Below are 23,220 nucleotides of genomic sequence, written 5' to 3'. Positions count from 1 at the left end.
CTAGAACACTAGCCTGCAGAACCCCGACCCTACCATAAACCCTAAAACACTATCCCTGCAAGACCCTCCCCCGACGCCCAGTCCTCTCCTTATCCTAAAATACTATCCCCAACCCCAGTCCTCTCCCTATCCTAAAACACTAATTTGCACGATTCCCGGACCCTACCCTAAACCCTACAACACTATCTCTGCACGACCCTCCCCCCGACCCACAGTCCTTGCCGTAACCTAAACCCTAAAACACTACCCTGCTTGACCCCCTGCCTCCCAGACCTCTCCCTACCCTAAAACACTAACCTGCATGACCTGACTCTACCCTTGTAGTGTAGTTCCTATATTCCCAATAGGCTCTGCGCATTGGAATAATATATACTGTAGTTTAGACGTAGGACTGAGGTCGACTAGGTCTCTACCGAATATATTAAACTTAATAGTGAGTGCCAGCTAGCTCAGAGGTCACTAGAAACTTTCTCGAATAAACAAGAAGAGATTAGTTTCTGACAACCGCATAAACATGACAACTTTGTTTCCCAAGAATAAGAAATCAAATCTCTAGAGTTGCGGAAACAATAGATAACTATTTTACTCAGTCAATCGTGCATGCTTCGTTTCACCAGAGATGCAGAGAAATAGAGAGACGGGCATTTTCAATAAAAGTATTTATTGAACAGTCTTCTTTCTCAAGCATTGGAAATGAACTGCTACAATCGTAATACTGGTTATAAAGTACAAGGCATATAATACAAACAGTATTATAAAGTAGTACTGTAAAAGCATTGTAGTGTAGTTCCTATTTTCCCTATAGGCCCTGCTCATTGGAATAACATAAACAGCAGTGTAGACGTAGGACTGCGGTCTTCTAGGTCTCTACTGACTATGTTAGACTTAATTTAGGTTTGTGCCAGCTAGCTCGGAGGTCACTGGAAACTTTCTTGACTGAATAGGAAGTGATCAGCTTCCCTGGCTCAGACAAGAAGGGATTCAGCTTCCGACAACCGCATAAACATGACAACTTTGCTCCTCAGAATAAGAGTCAATCTCTAGAGTCGTGTGAAACAATAGACAGCTATTTCACTCAGTCAGTTGTGCAGATTTACTTTCACCAGAGTGCAGAGAATGGAGAGACGGTCGTTTTCAATAAAAGATATTATTTATTGAGCAGTCTTCCTTCTCATGCAAGAGAAATGAATTGCCAGAATTGCAAGACTTGTTATTATGAAAAGTGCGTACAGTAAAAGGAGTATTACAAAATAATACTGTAAAAGCATTGATATGGTTTCTTAGCCATAAGATAGTTAACATGAATAAAATATATACATTCGTATATACATTGGCTAACGACCTCAACTGGTGCTTCTAACTACGCCTACCCCGGTGTACCTGACCTAAGCCTAATACATGGGAGGGAGTAAGTAGCAATTTAAGTTAAGTTGGTTTTGCCAAGAGTTTGTTTCAAGAATTCTCTCTAAGGGTTTAGTCAGCACCGTACCTCTGGAATAGAATGTAGGAGGTCTGGTATCTCCTTCTTAGGACCCGATATCCCAGTCACCCGCAAGGGTAGGCTGGAAACACCGGAGCTGGATTTTCTCGGCAGGAGAAAAGACAGCGTCTTTCTCAGCGCGTCAAGGAGGAGGGGCAGCGTCCGTGGGCTTCTCGCATCTGCTGGGCTCTCTGCAAGGGGACAGCTGTTCTGCTCCAGTATTCACCACCACCGTGTGCTTGCTTAAGGCAACGTCGGTATATTTATACCTGAAAGGTGCCGAGTTTGACGTAAGTTTTTGGCCATAAGACGTCAATAAAGGTGTCACTAAGAACTGGTCGTTCTTACAGAGCTCGCAGGAGTTCTATTACTAATCAAAACAAAGCAAGCGGGGCTTTCTTAGGTTGCTGGGGGTTTGGTATGTCAAAAGAACTCGGTGTGCTATCTAGGAATCTAAGGAAGTGGCTTCTGCTGTGTCATGGACTGTCATGGACTGCAGAGGCCAGTTACTGAAATATGGCTCTGATTCTTATGCCATTATAGGGATATGTATTGATTAGAGCCGTATAGGGGCATGAGGTCACAATATTGATCGGGGTCCTAGATAAAACACATCAGCATGATATGGTTTCTAAGTCCAAAAAGTGCATACCATTTATAAAATACATACAGTAATAAATAATGACTAAATACACTCAACTGGTGCTTCTAAAATACGCCTACCCCGGTGTACCAAACCTAAGTCTAGTACGGGGGAAGAAGTAAGTGAGGAGTAGCCTAAGTTTAGTAGTTCTCTGCCAGGAATCTATTCCAAGAATTCTGTAAGAGGTCTACTCTGCTCCGTATGTTGGTTTTAGAATGAAGGAGGTCTTGTATCTCTCTCTCAGGACTCGATTTCCCAGATACCCGCAAGGGTAAGCCGGAAACACTGGAGCTGGATTTCTCAGCAAGAGAAAAGACAGCGTCTCTCTCAGTGCAACAGTTGGAGGGTCGGCTTCCTTCGACACTTGTTGCTGCAGGGCGTCGGGCAAGTAGATAGTCGATCTGCTCCAAACCCCATGTGTCTGTCTGGGCAAACCTAGACATATTTATACTTTGAAGGTGCCGTGTTTGACGCATGTTTGGACTTAATAACGTCACTCAAAGGCTAAATTCTTGAAAAACGCCAGGAGTTCTTGGAGAACTTAATATTCAAGCAGGGGGAAGTCCCTAGCTGCTGAAGGCAGGTTTTTCCAAGAAATTGTTGTTGATTCTCGGAACTTAGTGGAAGTAGCCATGCCGTATTTGGGCTGTATGGCTTAGGCCAAATATGGTACTGATTTATATGCCTATATAAGGATATGATAAAGTATACCTATATAAGGGCATGAATCAGGAAAATTACACTAGGGTCCTAGATTTATTTACAACACCCACTCCACGATCTTAAGTTCAATAAAGCTAACCTAATAAGCACTGAACATATCTAAAGCTAGTGTTTGCAATCCCACCCCAAAATACATAAAAATGCACTTGAAATGGTTGTACATGAGAGAAGGAGAAAAAAAATATTCAGCATTTCCACAGTACGCATTTTAATGAAGTAATGACATTCTAAGCATATAGTATGGTTAAATATACAAACCGAATGTATCATGAATTTACATTTATGAAAATGGCTCTTAAATACAGAAAGAAAGGTCGAGACCATTTCATAACATACCATATATGGCAATTGTTATGTGAGGACAAGGCCAAATATTTTCTCTGGGCAGTGTTTCAAAAAGGAAAATAATTTCTTGTTCTCTAGGAATAGTTCTACTCTAAGCAGATTAGTCTGTGCCACAAGTTCAAATGTTTCGGAGAGAAAAATTCAATTGGTTGTGAAAAAATAGAGTTTCCAAAGTTAGAAGTCTGTTTTCAAAATTTGAAGGCTGAATTTCAGAGTTCAGGGAACGCTGTGTGCATGAATCAAAAGTTATTCTCGTTGTCAGGAGAAAACATCAGATCGTCTAGGCTGGCAAAGAAATCGTCTACCACAGTAGGTGAAAGTGGAACTACTTGATCAAGCAGATCAAATGTGCACAGATGAGAAGCATTGCCGTCAGCGCCAGTTGCCGCATTAGCAGTGTTTATATCAGATAGTACCTGTGTGCCTGTTGATCCTCTTACCTCACCCTCAGTTAGACTTACTGGTGAGACCTCAATGAATGCCGTCATCAGGATTGGTAGCCGTTGGGGACAACACAATGGATGAGTCGTTACCGGACCTAGCAAGGCGTCGACATCCAATGGCAGGACTGATGGAAGTGTAAGACAAATGTCCAATACGCATTCTTCTCCGCAAAGCAGGCATCGTAGAACAGGAAAGATAACTTCTTGCCAGATTGGTCTGAACGATAGAAACCAGGTTGTGTTTGGCTCTCTTAAACAAGCCAAGCCAAGAATCTGTGTAATCCTTTCACGATACCTCATGGCAAGGAGGGCCCCATTCATGTTGGTCTTGGTATCGTTGGTTGCCGGACTTGCCATATCAGAGCAGAAGGAATAAAAATAGAATTCCTGCCAAGAGTCCCAAGATGAGAGGCAGACCGCCGAACACAGTGTGCACGAAATTTGGAAAAATGCAGAGGACTGCTTCAAATTGTGTTAACAGTCCTGAAAAAATCATCTTAAATACATGTGCGATGCCACTGGTATCAGACATGTTTAAGATTTGATTAACATTTCTGCGAAATGTACTGGGCAGTTTATTGATAATAATGCATGTATCTCTGCAGATGTCCTCGCAACTTGCAGATCATACGTTTCTCTAGACGAGGTCAGCGGCACAGATTTTTGCAAAAGAATGGCTTTTATTCTGCTTAAAGTATCAATTCGTATAGAAGAGATATTCAGTGAAGGCCATAATGCCGTCCCACTTTCTGTCTTGTGTGTTGGATACAATACTTGCATACAACAAGTGACCATGGATGACACACTAACGAGATAAAGTTTTCCTGGCATCATGCCACAGCAGCTGTGATCATTCAACATAACGTAACTGCCATTGGATAGCTGCGTGAAAATGGGTTCTGTCACAGTGGAGGGAGTATCGTGCAGGTGGCAAGAGAGGTTATTTGCAGAACCGTCGCAGAATCCGTGTAAATTAATACCTTTGCACAAACGTGTACCACTTACTGAGTTCTTACAATTTTTACCACTAAGGAATAACTCTTTTCCCTTGTTCCAACATTTGTGTGTGTAAGGTAAAGTCCATGTTGACTAATGTATTCTTTACCCAACCTTTCATACAGGCCCGCTGGCATATGCTGTAGACAATACTGAAATTGGAAAATCGTCACTGGTATCATGATGGTGCCATGAATTATCCATTCAATGACAGGTTTCTCAGAAACTGTCAATGGCAATCTTTCCAGTTTTTCAATGCTCAGCACCGTATAGTCTGCTCCTCTTTGTGCCAAAGAGATTGGTTTATCTGTAAGGTTAAATACAGCAAACAATGACTTTGTGTCGATTAGACGCCATGGCACGTTGCATGAACGAAGATTTTACAGCGTCCAGCCTAACTGCATTATAGAACGTAATTGAGACTGGCCATGTTGTAACATTAGCAAGTCCTGTTCCATTATATCAATTGCAGAGGATACAATGCTGTCCTATTAATATATCCTGGAGGACAGAGTTGTTAACCCATTGTCCACTACAGAGAGAGCTTTCTCTAAATTAATACGATCAATTTCTCGTATTCTTTCTGCAGTTTCCATTTGCGTTATTTTCCAAGCATCGTTGTACACAGCGTATATACTGGCGTATATGAAACGTTTTTGCCGTGGTTTACGAAGCCCCATTAAGAAATCTTGCAAATCATTGCTTTCTTTAAGTAAAGGTAAGTGTTGTTTGATTTACGGAAGTATGGATGTTTTTAGCCACTCAAGGCATAGTTTTCCTACACTATAAGTTGTTACTATCCCTGGATGTTGTCTCTGGGAGTATCTTGGATCTGGCCTGTTCAGTTTTAACCCCTTTGTTATGTTCAGGTATCTATCATGACTGTTATTGGTGTCTGTGGGTTAGAGTAACCATTTTTTCTAATCAGGATTAGTTCTATTTTGTGTTAAAATATATGGTACGTCTACCTCCTTTTCTGTAGTGTCATTACTTACAGAAGTGGATTTAGGTAAAGACGGTTTATTCAAATCTTTTATCTTAGCCAGGCCAAGACAAGAAGTCTGTTGAGCAGTGTCATTTAAAAACATTATTTGTTCTAGTATAATGCAGGCTCTGAACAAGGCTTCTAAACCTTGTACCTGCCAGTCTTTCGTGCCCCTGACAGGTTTTGTCTCAATGTTGTCTTTCCAAAACTCGAAACCTAATGTAGACAGCTGAGCATTAAAGTTTGCAGAATACATTTGTTTTGTGTTGGTTAACATTGTTTTAATTCCTGTCTTATTTACATTTTTGAAATAAAACGTTTCTGGATTTGTAACATTAAACCCTGAGAAGTACGAAAACTTTTCATGAAATGTTTTTGAGCTGCCTTTTGGTGGCGTGGGACAATGTTACCATTGATTATATGTAAAAACATTCCTAGAACGTGTAGATTTGTGCAAATACTGGTGACCATAATGATTAAACAATACATTTGTTCATAATCTGATGACCCTTCTAAATAGTCATGTTCAGTAAATTTTGCAGACATTTCTAAATCTGACATCATATTATTAATAGTCTCAAAGTCCCAATCATCAGAAAATGTGCTGGGTGATACAAAGTCACTTAAAGAAGCCTTGAACTGGAGTGGAATCTTCAACAGCTCCACCGGGCCATAGATGTCATAATCAGTTCTATCCCCTGCAATACCACCAGGTATAGGAACTGCTGTGTTGTTTACTGATGACAGGTCTCTCTTTTCATGATGGGATTATTTGTGAGGTTTTAGGACCAAGTTGATTATTTGACTTGCTGTGTCCACTGTACTGTATTTTCCATCTATCATTTGTCCCAAGCTTAAAACTAAAATCAGCCATAGCAGGAGATAAAATATACCTAAACCAATCCAAAATTCAATCCATGGTGAAACCAGATATATTGTCTCAAGTTGATGAAAGAGTTCTGTTGTTTTTTCTTTGAGAGTTTTATTTGCTGGTGTTTCTTAGGGTTCACTAGGATCCTCAGAAAATGTATCAAAGGTGATGAAATAGCCAGAGGCAGTTCTGTCAATTGTTGGAATTGCATCAGGATTGTTATTAATCTTTGGAGTTGCTTCCTCCTTTGTTATATTGGTATAGTCAGAAGCTACATCATTGTAGACAGGCGTTTCTTGACAAACTGATTTTTGGGTCTCAAGAGGCACGAGTTCCATGGCTTTGTTGCATAGTCCTTCTTATCTTACTGCAGGTTTATCAAACGTGATAAGTCTTTCAGTCTGAACCTTTTGGATAGTAGCAAGATTTGGTCTTCTGCTACATCTTGGTAGTCCACTGGGCCTACTACTTATTATTGGCCACATGTTGTGGTTTGACCAGGTCGATGGACATGACTCGGTTCTCCTTTTTACCAGCAAGGGGCGGTAGTGCTACTGATCTTGTTCCTTGGATTGCTAAGACAGGTACTGCTTTTCTGTAAGAAGGCCCAAGTTCCATCTTCACCGCTATCTTTTCCCTGACTAGATCCCCAATCTTTGGGATCCAGACAGGTCTTGCTGGGACAGGTGGTTTTTCTTCAGTGGCTGTTGGCTTTTGTGTTGTGTTACTAAGACTTCTTCTTGTTTCATTTAAGTCCTGTAAAACAGCCAAGCGATCTTTGACAGCAAAGGGATTTTGTTCCACCACTGAAGTTTGACAATCGAGGTCTTCGATTATCATTCTAGTACCAAACAGTAATTCATAAGGAGTGATTCACCCAAGAGAATTTCTTGGCAGATTGTTAAGACTATGTTGGGCACTTATTAAATGTTTGACCCACCCATCACCCGAACCTAATACCTTAGCTATTATGGATTTCTTTATGTCACGGTTTTTTCTTTCCACTACCGCATTACCCTGAGGATGGAAGGAACTAGAATACTGCAATGCAACGCCCAAGCTAACCATAGCCTCCTTGTAAGCTCGAGAGCTAAAAGCAGGACCCTGGTCAGAATGTAGCGTGCTGATTGCGTATGTGCCAATAAAGACTCGCAAATCCTTTATAACAGTTGTGGTGTTAGCCGAGCGCTGGGGCCATAACCTCATAAATCTTGTGCAGGAATCCACTGCGACTATAATATATTTATAGTTGCCATCCCTTGTTAAGGGACCACAGTGGTCCAGGTAAACACACGCTAGTGGTTTATCTGAAATCAGAAGGGGCGCCTGTGCAGGAAGTTTCACTGTAGAAACTTTTATTTTCTGGCAGATTTCACATTCTAGATCATAGTTTCTAGTTTGTTTCCTCATGCGAGGCCACCAGTATCTCTGTTTTAATAATGACACTGTGGCGTAAACTCCCGCGTGTGTAGATGCAAGCCCTTCATGTGCTGCTACAATTAGTCCTAACCTATGTTCCATGTTTGGGGTTGCCCTATCCCCCACTCCAGGCATTCGAGCAAAAGGAACATTATTCACATCAGTTATATATGAGCACTTTACTGGAAAGCCTTTCGGGAGTGTCTTACCACTGTCTTTGACTGAAGCAGTGACAGCTTGCATTATTTCGCTGTCTATTTTTGTTTTTGACTGAGTGATGGCCTCGTCAGCCAATGAATTCCCTGCAACGTAAACCCCATCGAGCTGATGACTCAGTGTATGAATCACGTGAGTCTTTTGTAGCTCTTTCTGTAAAAGAACTACTTGTTCCCAAAGCATTTTATGCTTGATTGTGGCACCTTTAGCATCTTTGAAGCCATTCTGAATCCAGTTATGCAAGTATTCTTTGTAAGTTTGTACGCAGTAATACGAATAGCACACTATTAGTGTGGGGAATTCTCAATCAGTATTTTCAAGCGCCATCTTGAAAGCCTGTAGTTCAGCTCGCTGAGCTGTACAGTCTCCGAGTGATTGAGTTTTTGTGACCATAGGTCTGAATTTGCCTTCGCGCCAGCGACCTTTAACACTCGTGCATGCAGCACAATAGGCTTGTTTACCCCTAATTGCGGGATTTGCTGATCCGTCAGTACATATTATACAGCCGTAATGTTCCAGAGGCAGAATTTCGGTCAGCAGAGGACATTCGTGTTCGTATTGGAGAAATTCTTGTGTTTTCAAGCTGGGGTCAAAAAGGTATTCAATGTCTGTTGTAGAAAGAGAGTTAACCCATTGTATCCATCCTGGATGTAAAGCTTTTGCATTTGGAATACTTGCTTTTGTCACTGCCTCTAAGGCAGGTAAAGGTGTAATGATCATTATGCGTTTACCCTGTGCAAGGGCTCTCTTTTTTGCTACTGCAGTTTGAACCACTATCAGAATTTTCTCAGTAGAAGTGAACTTCATTTCAGCTTGTGTGTATGAGTGTGATTTTTATGCTATTGGTACCATTTCTCCTTCATTAAAGGTCAGGTACTTGAATCCGCATCTCCCTCTGATGATTCGGATCACAAGATTGCGCACGTTTTTGCATGTCTGTAACTGTGTTTTTGTTAACATGTCTGTTTGGACTGAACGCAGAGTTTCTGTGTATGTTTGAGTCCAATTAGTCAGTTTGAAATCAGGTTTGATTAGTTTGTAGAGAGGTTTAACCCTTTCTGCGTAATTTAGAACGTAAGTTCTTCCAAAATTCAGCAAACCTAGAATCGACTGCAAGTTATTCAGCGTTTTTGGAGCTTGGAGCAGCGCACATTTCTCTAGAATGTTTGTTGCCAGGCTTTTGCCTTCACTTGATAACTCGTATCCTAGAAATAGGACGTTGAGGTGGGCAATTCGTAATTCTTAAAATTGAATTTATACCCTTCAGATGCGAATCCAAGTATTATGGTGTTCACTCTTTTCAAGTGTATGTCCAAATCGCCATCTGTAAGATAGATGTCATCGACATAAGATAACGCCTCATCATCGTACTTTGTAGTAACTCTGTTACCCTGGCTGAAAATAACCCTGGACTATGCTTGAATCCTTGGGGGAGATGGCAATATTGTCGCTGTGTCCCCATAATTAAGAAAGCGGTCAGATGCCTGCTTTCAGGTGCAATGTTTTGGCAAAAAAACCCATTTGAAATATCTAATGTGGTTTTTATATTTTTTGCGCACACTTTTATTCATCAGTGCTGCACTATGTGCATTTTGAACTGCAAATGTTTTGCATCAGGAGTTTAAGTGTCTGTAATCCAATACTAGACGATATGAATTGTCTGGACACAGGAAACAAAGGATTGTTCATTGACGAGGTGCATGTTTAAATCTCCCCTTGGTATTCAAGTTGATTTAAAATCTCCCTGACTTGTTTTTTAGATTCTTGTGCAGCAGGTTGATTTTTTAACTGGATTTTATGGTGAGGAGAATCCTCATCCCATCCTACATGATTTTTATATAATGCTGGAGCTTGGGCCACAACCCATTTTCTGGCATATGTGTATTTTTTGTGAATTGCAATATGATTTGAGAAGGCTGGCATAATTATCTCTTCGCCATGTGGGCACTCCCGGACAAATTCAGGTGGCCAGTCTTGTTCAGCTAAAAGAATGTCATAGCCCTTAGAGAGCTTCTCCCAAAAGAGTGCTCTTATTTTTCTAGTTATGTCCCCCTCCATCCGGAGTGTTACTTCATAACCTAACCCTGGTGTTGGCAGTTTCAACCTGAATGCATTCATTCAAGTCCACTGTCTCCAGATGATCCTTCAGGATCCTGCGAACTATGGTGACTTCTGCTGCGCTGTCTTGCACTGTTTGAGCCCACTCCCCGTTCTTGAGTTGTGTCCTCAAGATTCTCGGCATGTCTGATTTATATGCTCGCTACTTCTTTTTAGGAAATTGAGCTTTTTTACTTTGGTGAACGGGTTCTTTGTCTTTGGACTTGACGCGTTCTTCCTTGTGTTCTGACCGTCCCCTTCTTTCCGATTTCTGCAAGAAAGTCTGAAAAGATCGAGAGGGACGTGTATCATTATCTTGATATCTGTCAGGTGTGTTCAAATTATCCCTATTCCTAAGGTTATACCTTTTTTCAGAGGGCTCCCGTTGGGGAGACCTGCCTCCCCTTTAGGGAGATCTTCCTCTGGACTGAGAACGTTTCTCTCTAGGAAGAGTCTGTTTAGTCTTTTCCCACTCCTTTTTAGGATTAGTGAGATTATTTTTAATAAACAGCTTTTCAGGATTTTCTGTTAATTCGGGTTTTACTGGTTTCCCACCCAAACTATCTCTTCCTAATTCTTCATAAGATTTTTTAATTATTCCAGCAAGCTCATATGGGTGATCTGTTATACCTGTTTCTTTTACCTTTTGGCGGATTGCCACATATGCTGCTTCACCTTTAATGTTAGATAATATTATAGCTGAGACCTGTTTGAAATCTTTCAATAATTTCATACCAAGATTTAAGGCCGGTTCTGGACCGTATTCATTTTGAATCTGCCTCAGAACGTCTGGTATTACTGCCATAGATGGTACACCATGTGTTTTTGTGGAGATCGAAGCAAAGACTGTACCCCAAGTGTCACAGTCCTCCACATGTGGTGCTATCCCCATTGGTAAACAGATTATCAGAATTCTGTGTTTCTCATGAGGTGTACTATCAGGAAATACTGCCTCTATCTGAGTAATTTTTTGAGCTAACCAGAACGGAATTTGTTCCCTCTTTGCAGGTAATTTACCAATGACTGATTTTATAGTCTGTGGTGTAATTTTGTTTGACTTCCCCTGATACGGGGTGTGCTGTGGAATTTTTATAGCTGGTTGGACCGTTAAAGTCCGCATGACATATTCAACCAATTGTCTGTGTATTTTAATTAACTGTTTCAGCTGAGCTAACAGTTCTGGACCAGTCATTCCGTTAATGTCAGGATGTGGTGTGTAGCTGGCTGGTACCGGCCATGTTGCTCCTGGTCTACCTAGTGGACCGGGCTTGGTATTGTGATTTTGATGTTGTAGGGCGCCTTTAAAACAGAGCTGATGCGCCTGGTAAGTTAATGGAATTTCAACCTCCTCGAAAGGAACGCATTCCGCTGGAGGTTCCTCTAATTTGTAGTAGTGGAACTCGGTTGTTACTGCAGGAAATAGAATCCATGAATAGAATACCTCTGTCTGCCGATATTCATGTGCCTCTATAACAAAGATTACTTTACCACCTCTTGATTATACCCCATTTTCTATACAGTTTATAGTTATGGTTTTTCTTACATTTACCGGGATGATTATTGCATCCGTGTCATTTTGTTGGAGATTTGTGTCATCTAAGACTGCTTGAGCTGCTAGTCTAGCTCTCTCCCTTTCATCGCCACTTTCCGACATTTTGTCGACTGAAAGTTTTTGCAGAGCAAAGTTTCAAGGAAACAAAGATTAGGTGCACAATATTTTGGAACACTGTATCCTTCAACGTTGAATAAACCAAAAACTAATACATAGGATTTTCGTCCTACTCAGATATTATCCTTTTACCCTCTCCAGACGTCTATTGGAGTGCTTTATGGGGAAAAGGGGTCTGTGTGAAAAGCACGACTGAGTTACTCTAGTATCTAGCGTTATATTATCACCTTACCAAACGTTGGGCACCATGTAGTGTAGTTCCTATATTCCCAATAGGCTCTGCGCATTGGAATAATATATACTGTAGTTTAGACGTAGGATTGCATTCGACTAGGTCTCTACCGAATATATTAAACTTAATAGTGAGTGCCAGCTAGCTCAGAGGTCACTAGAAACGTTCTCGAATAAACAAGACGGGATTCGTTTCTGACAACCGCATAAACATGACAACTTTGTTTCCCAAGAATAAGAAATCAAGGCCCACATGCATCAATCTCGGCTTTTGCGACTTCTAAATTGCGATAAAAAGCGAATCGCAATTTAGAATTCGCAAAAGCCTATGCATGATTATTTTTTAAATTTTTATGCAATTCGGTAGAAATCGCAATTTCTACCGAATCGCATAAAAAAATGCGATTTTGAAATTGCAAAATCGCAATTCCCATTCATTCCTATGGGCCAAAAGGCCCATAGGAATGAATGGGAATTGCGAATTCGCAATTTCAAAATCGCAAATCCTGATAGCATTTCAAGGGTGGTGAGGGGGGTTCAAATGAACCCCCCCTGCACCCCTGAAATGTATTTTTCGCATCATGTTGCGCACCCACATGTCCTAAGGACATGTGTGTCCGTAACATGAATGCTTTTAAAATGCGTTAAAAGTGTTAATTACACTTTTTGCAAATTTACCGAGTAGTTCAACTACTCGGTAAATTTGTCCCTCTAATTGCGAATTCGCAATTTAAAAAGTATTCATGCATTGCTTTTAGGAAATCGCAAATTTGCGATTTCCTAAAAGCAATCGCATTTTTGGAAATCGCAAAAATGTTGCGATTTCAAAAAATGCTTGATGCATTCCAAAAAGCATTTTTGGATTCGCAAACGGCCGATTTTAAGGAATCGCACCGTTTGCGACTCCAAAAATGCTTGATGCATGTGGGCCCAAATCTCTAGAGTCGCGGAAACAATAGATAACTATTTTACTCAATCAATCGTGCATGCTTTGTTTCACCAGAGATGCAGAGCAATAGAGAGACGGGCGTTTTCAATAAAAGTATTTTTTGAACAGTCTTCTTTCTCAAGCATTGGAAATTAACTGCTACAATCGTTATACTGGTTATAAAGTACAAGGCATATAATACAAACAGTATTATAAAGTAGTACTGTAAAAGTATGATACGGTTTCTAAGCCATAAAGTGCATAAAATGTATAAAATACATACAGTAATAAATAATGACTAAAAGTACTCAACTGCTGCTTCTAAAATACGCCTACCCCGGTGTACCTAACCTAAGTCTAGTACGAGGGAAGAAGTAAGTGAGGAGTAGCCTAAGTTTAGTAGTTCTCTGCCAGGAATCTATTCCAAGAATTCTCTAGGAGGTCTAATCAGCTCCGTACCTTGGTTTCAGAATGAAGGAGGTCTTGTATCTCTCTCTCAGGACTCGATTTCACAGATATCCGTAAGGGTAAGCCGGAAACACTGGAGCTGGATTTCTCAGCAAGAGAAAAGACAGCGTCTCTCTCAGTGCGTCAGTTGGAGGGTCAGCTTCCTTCGGTACTTGCTGCTGCAGGGCATCGGGCAAGTTGATAGTCGATCTGATCCAAACCACAGTGTGTCTGTCTGGGCAAACCTAGGCATATTTATACTTTGAAGGTGCCGAGTTTGATGCATGTTTGGACTTAATAACGTCACTCAAAGGCTAAATTCTTGGAAAACGCCAGGAGTTCTTGGAGAACTTAATATTCAAGCAGGGGGAAGTCCCTAGCTGCTGAAGGCAGTTTTTTTCAAGAAATTGTTGTTGATTCTCGGAACTAAGTGGAAGTAGCCATGCCGTATTTGGGCTGTATGGCTTAGGCCAAATATGGTAGTGATTTCTATGCCTATTTAAGGATACGATAAATATACCTATATAAGGGCATGAATCGGGAAAATGGCACTAGGGTCCTAGATTCATTTACAACACCTTAATCCCTAATACAGTATCTCTGCATGACACTTCCCCCAACCCCCAGTCCTCTCCCTACCTTAAACCATAAAACACTATTTTGCACAGCCCCCAAACCCCAGTCCTCTCCCTGCCCTAAAATACTGCCTTTCACAACTCCTCCACCACCTTTTATCCTAAAATAGTAACCCCCAACACAGGCCAATCCCCCTTACCTGCCTCTCCTCTTGGTTCCTCTCTCTCCTCGTGGTTCTCTGATGGGTTGTCTGAATGGCAGTTCAAGTCGTAGTGAGGATAAGGAAGAGCCTATGTATTTTACAACGTAAAGGTTTGTATGGTAAAAACACATACATTGGGGCATGGCTGGGCAAGATGGCCAACCAGACGTAGACCGTCTCGGCTCCCGTTCCACGCGTTTTCCCAGAGCAGTTTCTGGCGGCTTGCCGAAGCAGAAATCATCATAAAAAGAGCCTACCTGCGGCCGAGGTTGTGAGGTGCTGGTGGAGTGTGTCCTGCTGTCCCCGAAGTGCCTGCACCGGCTCCATTCTGCTGCGCGCACTCCAGAAGAGCAACGCTGCGAGAGCTAAGATGGCGGCCGGAGCCCGGCGGTGGCGGGAGGCGGCCCGGTCCCCCTGAGGAGCGCCGCAGCAATTGGCTTACAGCGGACACACTGGCGGCTTGGAGAATGCAGCGGTAACCCCGAGAAGCACACTGAGGGGTCTCTGGTGGCGGAGGAGTCTGCGGCGCTGCATAGCTTGACTGTCTGACCCTAACATGGTGACCGCCTTGCCCCCAATTGATGGGGAACGTTGATAACTGGCTCCCTGTCATTGTGGATGCGTGCACGATTCGTTGTGGAGGATACGCCTGAGGCGGTGTGTGGGGGTTAGCCCCTGTGATTACCGCAATTTGTTGGCGGTGCTACTCGGGAGCGAGTGGCTGGAACCCCACCCCATCTGCTTTCTACATCCAGCGTGGAATCTCAATCTGCACGGCCTCTGGAACATCTGCACAATGCTCCCGTATGGCAGTCTCTCCTGCATCTGCCTCCCTGAATAGTGGCTACACACCATGTACTGAGGAGCACTTATCTCTCTTGGAGGCCTCTCCTTCCTTGCTGCCCCGGTCTGCGCTGGATGTCATATACAGCCTCCTCCATATCTAGGGGACTTCTTTTTAACGTGGCACCCTCCTCTTGACATAGTTTTTCTGGTGGCGACCACCAACACCTGCGGAGGGCTCGGGCGGCATCGCCACTGCGCTGAGGGAGGGCCTGGAAGCAGTGGGGTCCTCTTTTGCGCCTTCCTCTGTGAATCGCCTGAAACGAGACCAGGAGTCCCTACTATTCCCTAGACAGAGCGGCAAAGATTCGTGGGGCCTCATCCTTATGCCTCCAAAGAGAGGGATGAGCAAGACGCCAGCAAATTATCAGACTTCTTTTCGACCATCGACAAACGCCCGACGCTGCGAGGAGACATGGAGGGGGCAGCCATGGCAATCACAAAGGCAGATCTATTGAACATGTTTAAAGACTTTAAAACTGAATTACGTACTGAACTCTTCCAGGACATCAAATCCTCCATTGATCAACTACGGTCTGACCTGACAGAGCGTTTGACCTCTCTCCAGCATGATGTGGATTCGGTGGGCACAAGAGTGTTGGACCTGGTGGCGTGACATAAGGAACAGGAGCAGCACACTACTGAGATGTGCGAAGATGTATGTGTCCTTAAGGAGCAGCTACAACAGACGCAACTAAAAGCCAAGGATCTTGAGACCTGAGCAAGGAGGGAGAACATACGGGTCAGGAACCTGGAGGAGGGGGCCGAAGGACTGGTCCTAGAGGCCTTTATAGAGGGACCTTTCGCAGAGATTCTGGGCCCCCAGACCCTCAAGATTAAGCTTGACAGAGTTCACTGGGTAGGACCCATGCAGAATGGTGACAAGAGAAGACCCCGCGACATTCTAGTGAAGATCCACTCATATAAGGTTAAGGAGGCTTTTCTACAGGCGGCCACATCGAGGGACTCCATCTCCTTTCAGGGTCATTCCTCTACCATATTTCAGGATGTCGCGCCTTCTATATTGGCACGAAGACAAATGCTCAGGCCTGTCACCACTAAACTGCAAGCTGATAAAATCAGGTATCAGTGGACCTATCCGTTTGGGCTCAGTTTTGATTTCTAGAACAAGCGACGCCATATTACTGAGCTAAAGGAAGAGTCAGAGCTCCTGGGCCTCCCCTCCAAGGAGGATGGCCACATTCAAGGCAAAACAGGAGACCCCTCCCAGGGCTCACAATCAACTTCCACTTGGGAGATGAGTACACACAGAGGACGCAGCTGATAGGTGGAAGACTACGCCACAGCTGTTTGAGACCTTTCGACTTCACCAGCTGGTGTTGTACGGTCTTACGAACACTCGCCAATGAGGATGTCATCTTGGGATATCTCCGATGGCAGCAGTAGCAGAGCTACAACCTTCCTATGACAGCGAATCTTCACCCTCGTACTTCACCTAGGCCACTATTGTGGGGGTCCTGGCCTCTGTGGGAGATGGGAACTCATCATGGACTATGAGGACTTCATATGTAAGAACAATGTTGTCTACTTTTTTTCTCTCTAACAATGGCGGGTTTGACGCCCAATATTATTACGTTTGCTTCTAGTTCTACACTGGTATCTGTTTTCTGCCTAATTGCCTCACTCTTTACTACAGAAATCTTGCTTTATTGCCTCCCCTAGATTTAGTCCATTAGACCAGGCTGACTGTCAGTAGTACAAAGATGATTCATATTTGAGAAACTTGCCGGGATGGGCGTGGACCGGGCCCTTGAACCTGTTGTCCCCCCTGGTTCATGTGGGGGCGTTTTAGCCCCACAAGAGGACCTAGCAATGGTTTTAGTAATGTTTCTTTGTTCTTGTTGGTTTTTATCCTTTTGGGGGTTTTGGGGGGGGAGTGGGATGGACTTTGTGGCGGCTTTTTAACAATTATGTACCGGGGATTCTCAGATACTGGTCAATATAAAGTTGGCGCGCACTGGTGCAATATGGCCCGTTTGGGACAGACACGGGTCAAGGTCATGTTGGGTTTGCCGGAGCCCTAAGAGGAGGGTAGTTTTTCCCTTTAACATGCTGCCGATCACTATCAGAACTTGGAATGTTAAGGGTCTTAATTCCCCCCAAAAGCACCCAAAAATATGGAAGTGCATTATCGACCATCACCTTGACATAGTGGTCTTGTAAGAGACCCATTTAGCCAGGAAGGAGGACACATGCCTTAGACACAAACAATTTCCGCTAATCTACAGGTCCTCAGCTCACACGAAAAACAGGGGGGGTGGCACTCATGTTTCGTGCTTCTATACAATTCCAACCATTAGGAGTCCAAAGTGATAAAGATGGCCACTGGGTCATGGTTAAGGGGCGCCTGAGAGGGAAACTGTGTACCTTTGTAGTAGCATATACCCCCAATACTGGTCAGACAGTCTTCCTACACATGCTCTTGGGGAAATTGGCAGACTTTGTGGAAGGTCAATGTTTCTTATGGGTGACTTCAATCTGATATGGCAGAAAGGGCTGGATAGTACACACTCACAACGTTCAGATATGGGCTCTTTTACTTTAGACACGCAACAGCGCATACAGGACTTGGGTCTCCTGGATACTTGGCGCACTCTCTATCCGCTCACTCACAGACCTGGGATTACATGTTTTATTCACATGTTCATCGTACATATTGTAGACTAGATTATATTTTTATGAGCCAAACTTTACAGGGTGCCCTCCTGGAGGCCAAGATATTTCACCTGTCAGTATCAGACCATAGTTTATTTTCTATCTGTCTCACTTGGTATGGGAACGTCCCGACTACTCCCAGGTGGTACTTCTTGGCGTCGCTGGCTAGGGACAAGGAATCTTGTACCAAATTGAGAGAACCCATTACTGAATTTTTTGCTATCAATAAGCTTGAGGACACATCGGAGTATACGAACTGGCACATATTTAATGCTGTTTTTAGAGGGAGTTGTGTTGCCCTCAATGCGGCACTAAATAAGCAGCATACTAGCAAGAGGGAACAATTAGAGACGGAGCTGTCTTCTCTTGAAAACACTCATAAACAGAATCCCACTAGGCAAACCTTACGTAATTTGACGGCGATCCGAGGTAAACTTTGGGCTATTTATAACAACATGGTGGAACTGCGACATCTATCATATACTCAGGGCAACAAAATTGGGAAACACCTTCCCAGACAACTAAAAGATAAATGAGAGAGAGTACATAGGGGGCATTCTGGGGCCTACCGGGGACATTACACATAAAGATGAGGACAAGGCAGAGATCTTTGTTTCCTTTTACAAAACCCTTTTCTCTTGGGAAGCCCTTGATTCGGATAAACAGCGAGAGTATCTCCAGACGTTACCCCTGCCCCAGGTGTCCGCTGAATGGAACGAATTACTCACCGCCCCTATTACCATAGAGGAGGTTATCACTGCTATTAAAGCCCTGAAACCCCACAAAGCTCATGGAACGGACGGTTATACCCCTATCTTTTATAAGTGGAGAATGTGGCTCAATGGTTAGAGTGGCAAACCCTGATGCAGAGGTCTAGCCCGGGACCAGGGTTCAATTCCCCGCCTCGGCGGGTCTTGGGCTCAAAAATTCCACGGACCTGATAATTCTCGCCTCAGTGCCTATTCCAATCATGGATTCCCACTCTGCAACTCTGGGCAATAGCTTGCTTAATCTCCACAACGGCCCCAACAACGCTAAGTATGCCCGGCCTCCACCTTGGGGGTGCCCAGGAGTGGACGCCTCACAGGGAAAGCCAGGATGGGTTCCACAGTGGTATTCGTACAAGCGCCTTGAGACACTTCTGGGTGAGTAGTGCGCTATACAAGTATCAATTTACATTTACATTTTTACATTTACATTTATAAGACCTTTTCCTCCGACATCAGCCCCCACCTTGTGCAGCTGTTTAACAAGATGGCAGAGGACGGAGAGACTTCTGGCACCATGTCTGAGGCCGTGATCTCGGTAATACCTAAACCTGGGAAGGACCCTCATCGCTGCGGGTTTTATAGGCCCATTGCCCTGCTAAACCTTGACGCAAAACTATATTCCTCTATAATTGCCAAACAACTAAATGACCTCATGCCTGCCCTCATACACCCTGACCAGTCCGGGTTCATTAAGGCTCACCAAACGCACGATAACACCCGTTAAATTATACACTTGATAGAGAAGGCCAACAGACACAAAATCCCAGCAGTTTTAGTAGGATTAGATGCTGAGAAGGGATTCAACAGGGTTGATTGGGTATTTTTATTCCACAGACTCACAGCATTCGGCTTTTCATCTAAATTTCTAAATATGATCCAAGCTAATTATCTCCACCCACGCTCTAAGGTGGCAGTCAATGGGGTACAATCCTCCTCCTTTATTCACTCTAGACGCACTAGGCAGGGGTGTCCCCTATCGCCCTTGCTCTTTGCTCTTAGTATTGAACCATTAGCACTAGCGGTTACGTATAACCCTGGGATCCGGGGGTTGCCATTTACGGGGGAGTTGCATAAAATGTCCCTATTTGCGGACGATGTCCTTCTGTCCCTCTCTGAACCAATCACGTCCCTCCCACACTTTCAGTCGGAGCTTGAATGCTTTGAAGCAGTTGCAGGCTTTAAAATAAATGTATACAAATCCTATACTCTCAACCTCACACTCTCACAAACGGAAGTTCAGAAGCTACAGTCTCTCACACCTCTGTCATGGGCTGTTTCCTCTATTCAATAAATGGGAGTTCAGCTAACACCAACAGTAGAGAGGTTGTTTGCGTCCAATTTTCCCCCAAAACTAACTCGAATCCAATCAGACCTCACAAGATGGAAACCTCTTTTCCTGTCCTGGCTAGGTCGGGTACACATTTTGAAAATGACTCTGCTTCCTAAGCTCCTATATTTATTTCAGGCCCTACCCATAGAATTAGAGGGGGACTTCGTTCGTAAAGTGAAGGCCGTGATCCTATGCTTTGTCTGGCACGGGGGATGCGCCGGCTTCTCCTTCGCCGCTCCCTTAAGGAGTGGGGAGTACTCCCTGATATCCACTTATATTATAAAGTGGCACAGTTAAGAATCTTGGTTGAATGGTCACAGCAGGAATCTGAAAAACATTGGTTACATATGGACCGTAGTGTGACTGGGAGGACCATATGGGATCCAGTCTGGCGACCTAAGAGCGATAGACTTAGGAATTTGTACATCAGCACCCCCACGTGCACCACCTTGAGAGTATGGGACTCAGTTGGGACAATGCACCCTGTCAAATCATCTGTTTTTTCCACCAAATATGCTACTCCCGTGCGAGGGAGGTTGTGTTGGTGTTGTTCATATTAATTTCTGCAAAAATTCAATAAAAATATCTTTGACAAAAAAAACACATACGTTGTAAAAAAACATAGGCAATCTATGTCGTTGTGAGGAAACAGAAGCCATACAAACCTGTACAACGAAATTTGTTGTAAATGGATGCGTGATGAAAATACATGCATTGTAAAAAATGCATAGTAAAGACCATGCGTTGTTACAACGCATATGTGGTAATGCTTGCGTTGTAATGGCATGTGGGGTACCAGCTGTGATGTAATGGCTGTTCCCCTCAGGCATAGCCTTCTATAAAGCCTGTGAATATTTCAAATGGCAGGTATGTACCAAGGCTTCCCATTTCTCAACTTTCATGCCAGCCTTTCTCTTCTTAAGTGTCTGGGTACAGTCTTTTCTGCAAGCGCTTATTTGTTCCTGGTTCTTAGGAGTAATTTTCAATTCCCTTATCAGCCTATTGTTAGCTTCTCTACATACCTTATCGAACCAGGGTATGTTGCAATTAATTTTATTACCAATATAGGCTTCATTGGCACCTCATTCATATATGAATTTAAATTAGCAAAGCTAATTAGCCAAGCATCGCAACCTCCTTCCTCGTCAGAACAGATAATAATCGTCCCCCAACATCCCTAGACAGTTTTGTTCATAATCATCTTCATATTTACAGATTGCCATATTAGTCTATGCCTTGTGTCTTTGTTAAAACAGGCTGCTACTGTTCAGTTTTCCACTTTATCTCTGTCCCAGGACTATTTAATGAGAGCATTATGGGATTATAGGCACTATATATAACATGCAGGACCTTTTCTTCAGTAACAATGGAATGTAAATTTCTAGAGACACCAGACTCCCTACCTGTGTGTTGGACATGTCTTGATGAGGAATAGGTAATTATACTCTCCAAATCATGTACTGCCATAAAATTGAGTAAAATATCCCCCTAGAATCCAAATCTATCTCTGATCTGTCATCAAAGAAGTATGGTGAAACAGTGGATGCAAACAGATTCGAAGCAGCCCCCAATTTTGTATTGAAATGGCCAGCCAAAATCATATTGAATGGCAAACCCAAACATGAACTTGAACTCCTATTTGTCAATATATCCACAAAAGACAAAGGCTGGGAAAAGAAATCTAAATGAAAAATCAACATCATAAAAATGCACTAGAACCAGTGCTTATATTGAGCCGGTACTATGCACCAGCACTTAATTGGTTTCCGGTGCTGGGCACCGGCACCTAATTGTTAACACCAACCTTAGAACAGTCCATCACATGGTGGGGATGCTCATCTAATTTAGAGATGATAAGAACAACAGTAGTTTAGGAATACAATATACATTAAAATTGATAATATCTGCCTCCCTAGCCATTCCTGTTGCTTTGGGGACCTGGAATAATCTGAACTTTTGCATTTACATGTGAGAGAGATGGTTAGTAGTTGTTTTGGCTGCGATGACAAGGGCGATAGGAGGTGCAAGCTGAAGTGGCCTCCTGGTCAGAGCCCTGGAATTAATATTTTACACATTGAGCACTGACTAGAACCAGACCAAAGTTGAGGCCCCACTTCAAATCAAAAGCTTGCATTACCCCCGCCTTCCCCCGGATATAACTGCACAATATTACAACCAATGTTGAACTTAAACCATGTAGTCAATCCCACCTTGGCCCGGTCAGAAGGCATTGGACAGGCATGGAGATTATAACATTTGTACCCATCATAAAAGACATCTCCCATAGCCCAGGTCTCTTGCAAAAGAATGATGTCATAGTTGTTAATACTCTTACACCAATCTTCAATTAATATTTCAGAAGCCAGACCGGCAACATTTCAACACAACAATTTGAAAGTCCCCTTGAGCTGGTTAGATGACTTATCCCTGTGTTCTGAGTGTATACCACCACAGCGGGGTATTTCTGCCCACCGGGAGGGCCCTGCCCTCCTACCGGGCTGAGGGAAATACAGGGAAAATAAGTTAGCCATTCTGTACAACATTGCCCACATGACAAGCCAACATTTCTGGAATGGTTCAAAAGGCACAAATTACAAGTCTCAGGGAAGTGTATGCCTCCAGGAATAGAACTACCATTCTGCTTCGCAGCACTGCATCAATCATTATCCTGAAAGCCAGATGAAACCATAAATGTATTCTTGGATGTGAATGGATCAGCATGATACAGAAACTGGAATGACATTTTCCTATTATCATGAGCAGAGTTAACCGGATTGAAATATTTGTAGACAAATTCCAGGGGTAGAACCCATATTACTCCAGTCCAAACAGTCCTTCCTCTGGCTTCACCCAACATTTCTACCACAACCATAGGATGGCAAAACATTTAAAATATACATTCCCCTGTATACTTTTTAAGCAGAGGACATACTTCACCAACTCTTCTGACAAAAAGAACCTCCTTGAACAAGTTAGTGCTACACTTAACAATAGAATGGAATCATTATGTTGCCTTATTTTTCAATTTAAATGTAGACCCTATAGCTCCAGGGTCCAAGCTACCTTCATTTGTCAACACTACTATGTATGGGCACAAATCCAAAAGCAGATGGATCACTGGAATGGGTTGGTGTGGGCCTGTGGATGGCCTCCACATTATCAAGGCAAATCCACGTTATGAAGCCTCCCTATCTAGCTGATCGGGAGCTGATCCGGAGCTGCCCCCCCCATACCTTGAGACCCTCACGGGTGAGTAGTGCACTTTATAAACCCCTGATTGATTGAGACTCAGAAGGGCCCCAACTAATATCTGCTTATATTTGATTCCCT

Source organism: Lissotriton vulgaris, chromosome 5 (assembly GCF_964263255.1).
Source record: "Lissotriton vulgaris chromosome 5, aLisVul1.2, whole genome shotgun sequence".
In the NCBI taxonomy this organism is placed as follows: domain Eukaryota; kingdom Metazoa; phylum Chordata; class Amphibia; order Caudata; family Salamandridae; genus Lissotriton; species Lissotriton vulgaris.
Note: the sequence above shows the minus strand (reverse complement) of the source record.